The sequence below is a fragment of the Mesoplodon bidens genome (assembly GCF_964165515.1).
Source record: "Mesoplodon bidens genome assembly, chromosome: 10".
NCBI lineage: Eukaryota > Metazoa > Chordata > Mammalia > Artiodactyla > Ziphiidae > Mesoplodon > Mesoplodon bidens.
In genome coordinates, this window is record NC_138172.1 from 68,505,063 (window position 1) to 68,518,443 (window position 13,381).

Here is a 13,381-nt window from a genome sequence, read left to right on the forward strand (position 1 = left end):
AGATTGATCTCTGTTTTCACTGGCAGTGTCTGTAGTTTTCTTATACATTAACAAAGCTCTGTAGAATCTAGGTCATTATTTATTTATTTGTTTGTTTATTTATTTATTTATGGCTGCGTTGGGTCTTTGTTGATGCACGCCAGCTTTCTCTAGTTGCGGTGAGCAGGGGCTACTCTTCGTTGTGGTGCTCGGGCTTCTCATTACGGTGGCTTCTCTTGTTGCGGAGCATGGGCTCTAGGCGCGCAGGCTTCAGTAATTGTGGCACGTGGGCTCAGTAGTTGTGGTGCATGGGCTTGGTTGCTCAACGGCATGTGGGCTCTTACCAGACCAGGGCTTGAACCCATGTCCCCTGCATTGGCAGGAGGATTCTTAACCACTGCGTCACCAGAGAAGTCCCAGAATCTATGTCATCCTGATGTAACTCTTCATGAATTTTTTATTTTTAGGTTTTAGGATTCCACAATTCAGCTTTCAAAGATTAATCTATAGCAAAGCCTTGTTTGTCTCCTTAATAGCATTTACCACACTTATAATTCTTATTTTTTGTGTGTTTGTTTTTCTCTATTTCCCACAGCGGAATGCAAGTCCCATGATGATTAAAAACTATTATTGTTTTTGTTCATTGTATCCCCAGTGCCTAGAATAGTGCCAGGCTTGTAGTGGGTACTCAGAAAATTTGGTGAATAAATGATGGTTGAATCTAATAGTAACCAAAGCTAGTAGTCATCTTTGCTATAGTGAAGTCTATGTTTTTTCCTTATGCAATTAATAGTTTAACAATAACATTTTATACTTACATTGTTTGATTGTATACAGGGATACTCCAGATCCTCAGGGGGCAGGGAACTCAATAATTTATAGCCTTTACCACATCACTAAAAAAAAATACGACTGACCAGAATTTTTTTTTTTTTTTTGCGGTACGCGGGCCTCTCACTGTTGTGGCCTCTCCCGTTGCAGAGCACAGGCTCCAGACGCGCAGGCTCAGCGGCCATGGCTCATGGGCCCAGCCGCTCCGCGGCATGTGGGATCTTCCCGGACCGGGGCACGAACCCGTGTCCCCTGCATCGGCAGGCGGACCCTCAATCACTGCACCACCAGGGAAGCCCTGACCAGAATTTTATACTTTTTTTTTTAGTTAAAATTGTTTTGTTAAAGTTATTGTTAAATTATTTGCTGTTAGTATAGCACCTAAAAGTATGTCAGATGATTATGCAAGACGTGTTCATGGAACAGATTTGAAGTTAGGCAGACTGCTTTATTTAGCTTTTCAAAAATTTAAGGTTCTATGCTCTATAATGAAGATGAATTGTTTTCAGTATATGAAGCCTCATATTAAATTAATGACATCAGTCTTGGTAATCTTCCTGTAAACTCTTATGGTTTCTTTATATTTCACTAGTATACATGGTTCAATAAAGGAATGTTGAAATAAAAACAAAAACCAACAATAATGAGAGGAATCACATAAGAAAAGAATGGTAGATTTTACAAGTCAAAGTTATAAACTTTTGGGCTTCCCTGGTGGCGCAGTGGTTAAGAGTCCGCCTGCCAATGCAGGGGACGCGGGTTCGTGCCCCGGTCTGGGAGGATCCCTCGTGCCGCGGAGTGGCTGGGCGCCTGAGCTATGGCCGCTGGGTCTGCGCATCCGGAGCCTGTGCTCCGCGGCGGGAGGGGCCACAACGGTGAGAGGCCCGCGTACCGCAAAAAAAGAAAAAAAAAAAAAGTTATAAACTTTTGCCCATCAAAAACACCATAAAAGGTTAAAAGACAAATAACAAAACTAGAAAAAATTATTTGCAATGAATAGTAGAGTCAATACTCTCATTTTATAAAGGATGCAAAAATAAATACAAATTTAAAAGTAATCAATAAGCACATAATAAACATTTAACTTCATTGTCAGTGTTTAACTCCACCTCGTAAACACAATTTACTTTCATTTATATATGTTATGACACAACATTAAGTAGAAAACTCGGGATATAAAACTGCATATGCAGAGTAATCCGAATGATGTTAAAACATACACATGTGTTTTTTAGTTTTTGTTTGTTTTTTAAGCCCCATGACAGGGGGCCTCTTAATTTTTTTTTTTTTTTTTGACTTGTGGAATCTTAATTCCCTGATCAGGGAGGGATTGAACCCAGGGCCATGGCAGTGAAAGCGCCGAGTCCTAACCACTGGACCATCAGGCAACTCCCTACACTTGTGTGTTTTTTTTTTTGTTTTTTTTTTTTTGCGGTATGCGGGCCTCTCACTGTTGTGGCCTCTCCTGTTGTGGAGCACAGGCTCCAGACGCGCAGGCTCAGTGGCCATGGCTCACGGGCCTAGCCACTCCGCGGCATGTGGGATCTTCCTGGAACGGGGCACGAACCCGTGTCCCCGGCATTGGCAGGCGGACTCTCAACCACTGCGCCACCAGGGAAGCCCATGTGTGTTTTTTTTAAATGGAAATACAACCACCTAAATATTTTAGATAACTTTCCTTTGGAATTATAGATGGTTTTATTTTTTTTTATTCTTTGCCACTTTTCTATAGTAAATGTGTATTATTTACGTATCCTGTTATTGACATTTTAAACATTATTTATTTTTGGCTGCGTTGGGTCTTCGTCACTGTGCACGGGCTTTCTCTAGTTGTGGCGAGCGGGGGCTACTCTTTGTTGCAGTGTGTGGGTTTCTCATTGCTGTGGCTTCTCTTGTTGCGGAGCATGGGCTCTAGGTGTGCAGGCTCCAGTAGTTGTGGCACACGGGCTCAGTAGTTGTGGCTCGCAGATTCTAGAGCGCAGGCTCAGTAGTTGTAGTGCACGGGCTTAGGTGCTCCGCGACATGTGGGATCTTCCAGGACCAGGGATCGAACGAGTGTCCCCTGCATTGGCAGGCGGATTCCTAACCACTGCACCACCGGGGAAGTCCCCTGTTACTGAAAATTAGTTAACAGTATTTCCCTGGCTGGTCCCCACCGGGCAAATTATAGAAATGGCTTGCCCCTTTAACAAAGCATGTTTGAAGGGAGGATTCCTGGAGTATCTCCCCCAGTGACAGCTTCCAGTTTGCTATGTCTCACAGGAAGCTTCCTTCCTGTCCACATGGGGTCTCAAACATGTCACCCTGGAGAAACTCTGGCTGTGAGCTGGGCCCTGTCTGTCACAACCTCCCTCCCAAAGAGAATGCCAAGCAGTGGCTCTGGCTTTCTGGCCACTGAACAAACCCAAATCAAATCTTCCCATCTGGCAGGGTTTGTGGGGAGGACAAGGCCTGGGAGTGACAATAAGCAGAGGGGAAGAGAGGAGTTTCAAGAAGGCCCTGTTCCTCAGGAGCTGGCCGCCTGACCCCAGATGCCTGTCTATTTCTCCTTCCATTCAGCATCCCAGTTTCCTTTGCAAATGGGCTTCATTACACCCATCTTCCTGCCAGGTCTAGACTGAAATGATACAGTTTAGTCCCCAGGAGCTGGGACCTCTTTTACAGATAGGAGGTTATGCAAATTATTAGGCAAAGAGAGACTTGCAACATGCCAGGAATAATTGCAGTAGCTCGAAGGGCAATGAGAGCAGCAACTGTCCTCAGTCCCAGTGGATGCCTCTCTTTAGTGGGTTGAGCAATGACCCCCAAAAGGATATGTCCAAGTCCTAACCCCTGGAATCTGTGAATGTGACCTTATGGGAAAAAGTGTTTGTGGATGTAATTAAGTTAAGGACCTCAGGATGAGAGATCCTGGATTTAGAGTGGGCCCTAAATCCAATGACAGGTGTTCTTACAAGAGAATAGCAGAAGGCTATTTTAGATACACAGAGGGAAGATGGCCACGTAAAGATGGAGGCAGAGATTGGCGTGAAGCATCTACAAACCAACGGATGCCAAGGATTACCATTAGAATCTAGGAGAAAGGCATGGAATGGATTTTCTCTCAGAGCCTCCAGAGGGAACCAACCCTGTTGAAACCTTGATTTTGGACCTCTGGTCTCCTGTGAAAGAATAAATTGGTTATTTTAAGCCCCCAGATTTGTGGCAGTTTGTTACGGTAGCTACAGGGAACTAATATACACTCTTTCACAGGCGGCCATTCAGCAGTCTCCAGGGTCTCCAGGTGCCGGCACCCCTACCCAGCTAACTCTGATCCAGGTTCACGATTCAGCTGCCCATCTCCTTTGAGTCAGGAACCCACTGGGATAGTCCTCTTCCTGCTGGAGGAAGCACTTAGGGGCACTCACTTTAATTGCCTGTCCAGCAGAAGGGATGCGTGACAGACAGATGACAGTGCCATCCTGCTACTTTCAAAGTGTTCCCTTTATGGGCTCTAAAAAATAAGCAAATAAAATGAAATAAAAAAGTAAATAATTCATCTTGAAATAAAAAATGTGAAACCAGTATTGAGGAAACTAAAGCCAAATTTGATCCCTAGAGTGTTACTCACAGCTTTTTTCTGCCCTTAGTGACTTTCATTCTTAGTCAGCGCGGACCTTCCACTTAAGTACGGGGTAGGACCAGGTTTCCACCTGCAGAGGTTGCCCACAAGGTGAGACTTGAGGGCCAGTCTTTTCTGACTGTCCTGAAATTCCCTGGGGAATCTTATCAGATGGTGGGATTTCAGGCGCTAGGATCCAACTCAGGAGGAGCTGTGTTTCAAGGAATAGGTGGACCTTCGCATTAGCAGGTGACTGTGCTCTCAATTGATAAATAAGATCACTCTACTTACACCAGGGAACCAGAAAATGAGCTATCCAGGACAGACTTTGAAAGTCTTATCTTATCAGAGCAAGAGCTCTGATTGACAGGCAGGCAAGCCTGTTGGGCGAACTTTGCTGAGAGCAGAGCTGTTGCACTGCTATAATAATGCATATCTGTGTATGAGACTTAAAACACCAGGGACCCCATAACACCCCGACACGTGGGAGAGAGTCGCTGTTTTGAATATGCTCTTCTGGGATACTTTTAATAGAAAATAGCATAGTCTCATTTATTATTATTATCATCATCATCTTCACAGATGGACGCATTCGATATATACTGTTCCACAACTTGCTTTTTTTTTTTCCCCTAGATGTTCTTGTGGTGGTGGTTCCACAATAAACATTGTCTTAAGGGAGTTTTTGGCCAAAGAGCAGGGAAGAACCCCTTCTCCCTTCCAAGCCCCAGATAGTTTCTTTTTTTAACTCAGTGTGTGAAAGGGTTCAGAACTCCAAGAAACAGTCAATACTCAGGAGGGGTGTTCAGCAATGTCCCTGTATTTCCCACACAAGGTGACATGAAGAAAATTGCATTTTACACACACTGGCTCCCCAGCCTTCTGCAGACTAACTTTTCTCCTTGAAATTTTCAAAAGTTGGAGTGGAACTCCCAGCCCCCACTCCCAACTCAACTTAGGCAAGCAGGGGGGAGGGAGAGGACAAGGGGGTGGGCCTGAATCAGCTTGTCCACAGCTAGGTCACTACCTCCCTCCCCAAGGTAACACCCCTCCCTCTTTTAAACCCAAGGTGGTTGACAATTAGGACAAAGTTCAACTTTTCCTTTTTCACTTGAGGCACTGAGAGGTAAGTAAAATTCTCATGACTTAGTGGAAGACATGAAGACTAGAGAATATCCCATGCTCTTAGTTTAATTCCTTGATACAATTTATATAAATTATCTTATATAACAAAACCTAAGCCTCGCTGTGCCATGTTCTCTGAATCACGGTTTTACCAATTCCAAACATTCATAGACAAGGATAGCATCAACATTTGGCAAATGACCAAGAGACCCCCAGCCCTGCACCTGGGGTCCACATGTCCATTCCACGTCACTACTTACAGATCTGCTTTTCTTTACATTAGCTGCATAGTATTTCATTGTATTTATTTATCCAAACCCCATTGCTAGTCATTTGGATTTTTCCCAAGCTTTTGTGATTGTAACCCAGTGCTTCGGAGAATCTCTCTTTAAATATATTTTTGTGTTATGTGAGAACATTTCTGAAAGGTATATTCTTAGAAATAGAATGGCTGGGTTAAAAGGGAGACACGTTTAAATGTTTAGTAGACTCTACCGAATTGCCGTCCAAAACTTTGCACCTCTTCACACCTCCAGCTGTGGTTTGTGAGTGTGGCTGCTTCTTCCCACTTACGACACCACTGAGCCTGTTCATTGCTGTCAATCCATGAGTCACTCACTCTCGTTTGAATTATTCGATTATTGGTGAAGCTAAGCATCTTCTCAGATGCTTCTTGGACTCTGAGTTTATTCTTGAGCAGCTGGTTCTTTAATTGAAAAAAAATATTCAACTTATCAAGTTATATTGTTTCCTCCAGGAAGTGCTCATTATTCTCAAGAGAATATAAGGAAGCTCTTGCTTCCCAAAACGCACAGGAGTTTCTCACTTCCTGTAGAGAAAGCAATTTTTCACTTCAGTGTCAGCCAAATGCAAAGCACTCAGAGTCAGATATGAGCACTTCTCAAAGGAAACCACTTCTCCACATTTCAAGGGCTTGTGTCACAGATAGGGCTTCAGGGGTAAATTTATAGACTTCACAGATGGGAAAAAGTCATTTCACACTGCAGATACAAATTTTACACAGACACACAAAAAAAGGACCATCAGTTTTTACCTCAAGTAAGTATTGAGCAAAGTTAAATGTACTTTAATGTATTAAATGTTAAATTTATTTAAATTTTATTAAATATTAAAATCTTGATTGTCCTGATGGATTGACCCCATTCACATTCATCCCAACCTCCTCCAAGGGTCTCTTCCTCTACCTCATAGGCTGGAAAACTGAAAAGTACATTTCCCAGATCTTTCTGTGGATTTAGCTGCTGCTGGAACAAGCAAGATTAAGAGAAGCTGTGTACTTTTTAGCAGCAGGATTCCAGCATGTTGCTGTCTGGTGGTGGTGTTCTGGAACATTGCTGGAGGTCCTACCTGGAACCTACCCCTCCAGCCCTTCCAATGACTTTGTAAACCTCTGATTCATTTTCTGCTAAAATTAGCTGACATAGTTTCTGTTTTCCTCCAGTTGAACCCTGACTGATACAGCTCACAAATACTTGTCTTGATGGAGTCATGCGAGATACGAGAAAGAAAAGTCTAGACAAATGGCAGTGCAGGCATGAATCATGCTTATTATGATTTTCCTAATAGCACTTTAATCAGATACCTCGTCCCTGTAGGAAATTTGAAAAGTACATAAAGCGTGCAAAGAATGAAATAAAAACCATCTGTTATTCCACAAGAATCAAATATTGATGAGAAGAAAACGTTCAGCCCCTCTGAAGTGCTGGTCCTAATCATCAGCTGCTGCTGTTTATTTGAATGCAGAATGACCAGCTCAGCCAAAGGGAACCTGTGCTGATTTTGGTGCTCACATCTAATTTGAGAATGCAGAGCAGCTCCCAGCCACTTCCCAATAATAAGGGAGAAAAGTTGTGGCAGCAGAATGGGATAATAATAACTTATCCAATTTGTCTCCTAGTTCTAACCCATAGACCTGGCAGCAGTAGTGGGAGGCTGAGTATCTGTACTGCTTCTCTCTTCAGTCATCCTCCCTGGACGCACACTGACCACTCCCCATGCCTGGAGAGGCCCCTTCATATGCCTTTAGCCCAAGCTAACCTGAAGTCTGTTTGTCTGCTTATTGAAACTGGGCCTCTTCTTCCCATTTTTCATCCAAGGCCAGAGTTTCCTTCCAGAGACCTCCTTCCTCTGTGTCCAAGAGAAAATAATAACAAAAATAACTATCATTTGTTGAAGACTCTAAGCTACCATGAAGTTAATCCTTATAAGAACCCTACAAAGTAGAGATTATTTTCATTTTACAGATAAGAGGCTCACAGTCAATTTCCTAACATTTCACAGTTCAGAAGAGGTGGAAGCAGGATTCAAACTCACAACAATCAGGATTCAAAGTCTGGGTTTTAACCTTTATGCTGTGTCCCACTCCCGCATCCCTAGGAAAGTGCCCCTGACCAGCTGCTCTCTTAGAGGAAACTGACACTCTACACAGGGGCTCTATTTGCTCATAAACTCTTTTTCTCTTTAGTAACGCCTTTATTGAGCTCTAATTCAGATGCCATAAAGTTCACCATTTTAAAGTGTACAGTTCAGCGGTTTTTAGTATATTCATACAGTTGTGTGTCAATTGCCACTGTCTAATTCCAGAAGGTTTTCATCACTCTGAAAAGAAATCCCATACCCATTAGCTGTCACTTGCTGTTTCCTCCTCCCTCCTGCCCCTGGCAGGTACCAATCTACTGTCTATTTCTATGAATATGCCTCTTCTGGACATTTCATATAAATGGAATCATACAATAGGTAGCCTTTTGTATTTGCCTTCTTTCACTTAGCATAATGTTTTCAAGGTCATCCATGTTATAGCATGTATCAGAACTTTATTCCTTTTCATGGCCAAATAATATTCCATTGTGTGGATATGCCATGTTTGTTTATCCATTTTTCAGTTGTTTGTTTCTTTGGGTTGGGTTTATTTGGGGGGGAGGGGCTTTATGAATAATGCTACTATGAACATTTGTGTGTGTATATATATATATATTCATAAATTTTCAATTCTCTTGGTTATTGATTAGGAATGAGATTCCTGGACCATATGGTAAATCTACTTTAGCTTTTTGAGAAAATGCTAAATTGTTTTTTCATAGCAGCTGCATATCTGCGATATATGAGGGTTCCAACTTCTCCACATCCTCTCCAACACTTGTTATTGTCTGTCTTTTTTATTACAGCCATCCTAGTATATGTGAAGTAGTATCTCATTGTGGTTTTTATTTTTATTTTATTTTATTTTATTTATTTATTTATTTATTTTTGGCTGTGTTGGGTCTTCGCTTCTGTGCGAGGGCTTTCTCTAGTTGCAGCGAGCGGGGGCCACTCTTCATCGTGGTGCACGGGCCTCTCACTGTTGCGGTCTCTCTTGTTGCAGAACACAGGCTCCAGATGCACAGGCTCAGTAGTTGTGGCACACGGGCCTAGCTGCTCCGCGGCATGTGGGATCTCCCCAGACCAGGACTCGAACCCATGTCCCCTGCATTGGCAGGCAGATTCTCAACCACTGCGCCACCAGGGAAGCCCCTCATTGTGGTTTGATTACATTTTCCTTATGATTAATGATGTTGAGCATCTTTTCATGTGCTTATTGGCCATTTTTATATCTTCTTTGGAGAAACAATTTTTAATTAGGCTATTTGTCTTTTTTTTATTAGGTTGTAAGAATTCTTCCTTTATCCTGGATACAAGTCCCTTGTCAGATTCATGATTTGGAGATGTTTTCTCCAATTTTTGTGTTGTCTTTTTAGTTTCTTGGTGGTATCCTTTGAAGCACAAAAGTTTTAAATTTTAATGAAGTCTAATTTGTCAATTTTTTTCTTTTGTTGCTTGTGCTTTTACTATCATATTTAAGGAACTCTTACTTAATCCAAAGTAATGAAGATTTACTCCTAATTTTCTTCTGAGTATTACGGTTTTAGCTCTTATATTTATGTCTTTGATACATTCTGAGTTAATTTTTGTATATGGTGTGAAGTAAGGGTACAACTTCATTCTTTTGCATGTGAATATCCAGTTCTCTCAACACCATTTGTTGAAGAGACTATTCTTTCCCCCACTGAATACTTTTGGCACCCTTATTGAAAATCAGTTGCCATAGATGTATGGGTTTATTTCAGGACTCTCAATTCTTTTATTTTTTTTTTCAGGACTCTCAATTCTATTCCATCGATCTACATGTCTATCAGTATGCCAGTACCACACTGTTTTGATTACTGTAGCTTTGCAGTAAGTTTTGAAATCAGGAAATGTGGGTCCTCCAACTTTGTTTTTCTTTTCAAGATTGTTTTAGCTATTGGGTGGTCACTTGCAATTCCATATGACTATTAGTATCAGCGTCTCCATTTCTCTAAAAAAAAAAAGGTTGGAATTTTGATAGGGATTGTACTGTATCTATAGGTCAATTTGAGGAGTTCTGCCATCTTAACAATATTAAATCTTCCCATCCATGAACATGGGATGTTTGCCTATTTTTAAAAATCCATTTTATTTATTTATTTATTTTGGCTGCAACAGATCTTAGTTGTGGCATGTAGGATCTTTTTTAGTTGTGGCATGCGGATTTCTTAGTTGCAGTATATGGACTTCTTAGTTGCGGCATGCATGCAGGATCTAGTTCCCCGACCAGGGATCCAACCCCAGCCCCTTACATTGGGAGTGCAGAGTCTTAACTATTGGACATCAGAGAAGTCCCTGCCCATTTATTTTGGTCTTCCTTAATTTCTTTCAACAATGCTTTGTAGTTTTCAGAGTATATCTCTAGCACTTTGTTTAAGTTTATTCCTAAATATTTTATTCTTCTTGATACTACTGTAAATAGAATTGCTTTTAAATTTCATTTTCAGATGTTCATTGTTAGTTTATAAAAATACAGTTAACTTTTTGTAGATTGATCTTGTATCCTGCAACCTTGCTGAACTCATTTAATAGTTCTAATAAATTTTTTTCCCTTAAGATTTTTATATACAATATCATGTCATCTGTGAACAGATGTAGTTTTACTTCTTCCTTTTCAATCTGGATGCCTTTTTTTTTCTTGCCTAATTCCCCTGGATAGAACCTCCTGATATTGGGGAAAAGCATCTATGATGGTAGCAGTGGGGTTTTCATAAATGGCCTTTATCAGGTTGAAGACGTTTTCTTATAGTATTAGTTTGTTGAGTATTTTTATCATAAAAGCATTTGGACTTTGTCAACTGCTTCTTTTGTCTCTTGAGATGATCATGTGGGTTTTGTTTTTCATTTTACTAATATGGTGTATTACATTGATGATCATAAACTCTTGGTCCATGGGTTTGAGAGAATACTAGGACCATATTCAAATACTAGGCCTCTAATCCCTAGCAGGAGGACACTGTACACAATGGGATCAGTGATTATTACTGAGAATGTTCTTGCCATCCAGTTAAATCTCTTGAGCTCCAATGCAATAATTCCCTCTGTTTCATCCCAAAGGGCATCCCTTTCTGCTTGAAAACCTCTAATCATGGGGAACTTACCTCCTAGGAAAGAGAAAAGTATCAGGCTTGGGAGTGAACTTGAAAGGTTCCAAGCAATTGTTTGACTGAAAATTATACCTTCTCCTCAAAATATAGTCAGATTCTTCTTATTTGCCTAAGACAGAACCCCAGCTCAAACCATTTTAAATGAGAGATTTATTAAAAAGCTATTGAGTTTTTCAAAGAATTGAAGGGAGATCCACAGGGATTCAGACAGCTCAGAAATCCCACCAATTGGACGTGAGAGACCAACCCCTGTTGGGACCCCACATCACCTTCCTGCTTCCCTGGCGTCCCCTCATGGCAGAGGACATGCCACCACCAGCTTGGGGATAACTTCCTTGCCAGCTCCAATTAGAAAAATCCCAGGGAAGATCTCTGATTGGCCTGTCCTGGGTCATGTGCCATCTCTGGATCAATCACTGTGGTCAGGGGAATGAGCTGCTCTCAGTGGCCCTGCCTAGGTTACAGGGCCCTCCCCAACTGCCAGGACCAGGAGACTGTGATGGAGTAGGAGAGGAGCCGCTTCCATAGGCAAAATCAATTATTAGCAGGAGGATGGCAAGAGGGGTGCTGAGCTGATACCTGTATTACCTCCCTGCCAATCTCTTTTAGGGGTTAGGCATTGAAGATTCATGTTTCAAGTTTAGATATGTTACTGAGGGAAATTTGAGGGACTCCATCACCTCCATTAAAACATCATCACAGGTTAATTTATCAAAGTACTGAACCATAACACAGAGAATCCTCAAAAGGAAGAATGGGTACATGTGTAAGTTTAAATTAAGTGGGGGCTCATTCACACCTGATTTCTTCTATTTTTCTGGGAAGTAGGTAGCAGGACCATCTGTAGAGAGTGAAGGAAATGGCAATAAAGAACATGTGTTGACTGGCTTCAGTAAGAATTAAACATAGGGTACTAGTTTGCTAGGGCTGCCAGAACAGAGTACCACAGACTGGGTGGCTTAAACAACAGATATTTACTTTATCGCAATTCTGGAGGTTGGAAGTCCAAGATGCTAGTGCCAGCAGGGTTTATTTTTTCTGAGGCCTCTCTCCTTGGCTTGCAGACAGCTACCTTCTATTTCCTTAAATGGTTTTTACTCTGTGTGCGTACATATCCCTGGAACCCCTCTGAGTTCCTAATCTCTACTTTTTATAAGACACCAGTCTGACTGAATTAGGGCCCACTGTAATGGCCTTGTTTTAACTTAGTTACCTCTTTAGAGACCCTATCTCCAAACATAGTCATATTCTGAAGTATTGAAGGTTAGGGCTTCAACACAGGAATTTGGGGGAATACAATTCAATCTATAAGAGGAAGTTAGAAGATACATGGCAGGCCACGGATTATGCAGGGTTTTGTGTGTGTGTGTGTGTCTATGTGTGTGTGTGTGTTGTATAGTTATATATAAACTTCATGGTAACCACAAACCAAAAATCTGTAATAGATACACACACACAAAAAGAAAGGAATCCAAACATAACACTAAAGATAGTCATCAAATCACAAGGGAAGAGAGCAAAAGAAGAAGAAAGGAACAGAAAAGGAACTACAAAAACAACCCAAACACAATTTTTTAAATGGCAATAAATAGGTGCCTATCAATAATTACTTTATGTAAATGGACTAAATGTTCCAATCAAGACATTGAGTGGGTGAATGGAAACAAAACAAGACCCATATATATGCTGCCTATAACAGACTCACTTCAGATCTAAAGACACACAGACCAAAAGGGGATGGAAAAAGATATTCATTGTTTACAGTAGCCAAGATATGGATGCAGCCTAAGTGCCCATCAATAGATGAATGGATAAAGAAGATGTGATACACACACACACACACACGCACACACATACACACACACCCCAGAATATTACTCAGCCATAAAAAAGAATGAAATCTTGCCATTTGTGACAGTATGGATGGACCTAGAGGGTATTACGCTAAGTGAATTAAGTCAGACAGAAAAAGACAAATACTGTATGATTTCACTTCTTTGTGGAATCTAAAAAACAAAACAAATGAACAAATATAACTAAGCAGAAACAGAGTCATAGATACAGAGAACAAACAGGTGGTTGCCAGAGGGGAAGGGGATGGGAGGAGGAGAGAAATAGGTGAGGGAGATTAAGAGGTACAAACTTTAAGTTACAAAATAAATGAGTCATGGGTATGAAATGTACAGTGTGGGGAATATAGTCAATAATTACATAATATCTTTGTATGGTGATGGGAAGGTAACTAGACTTATCTTGATGATCTTTTTTTTTTTTTTTTTTTTTTTTGCGGTACGCGGGCCTCTCACTGCTGTGGCCTCTCCCGCTGCGGAGCACA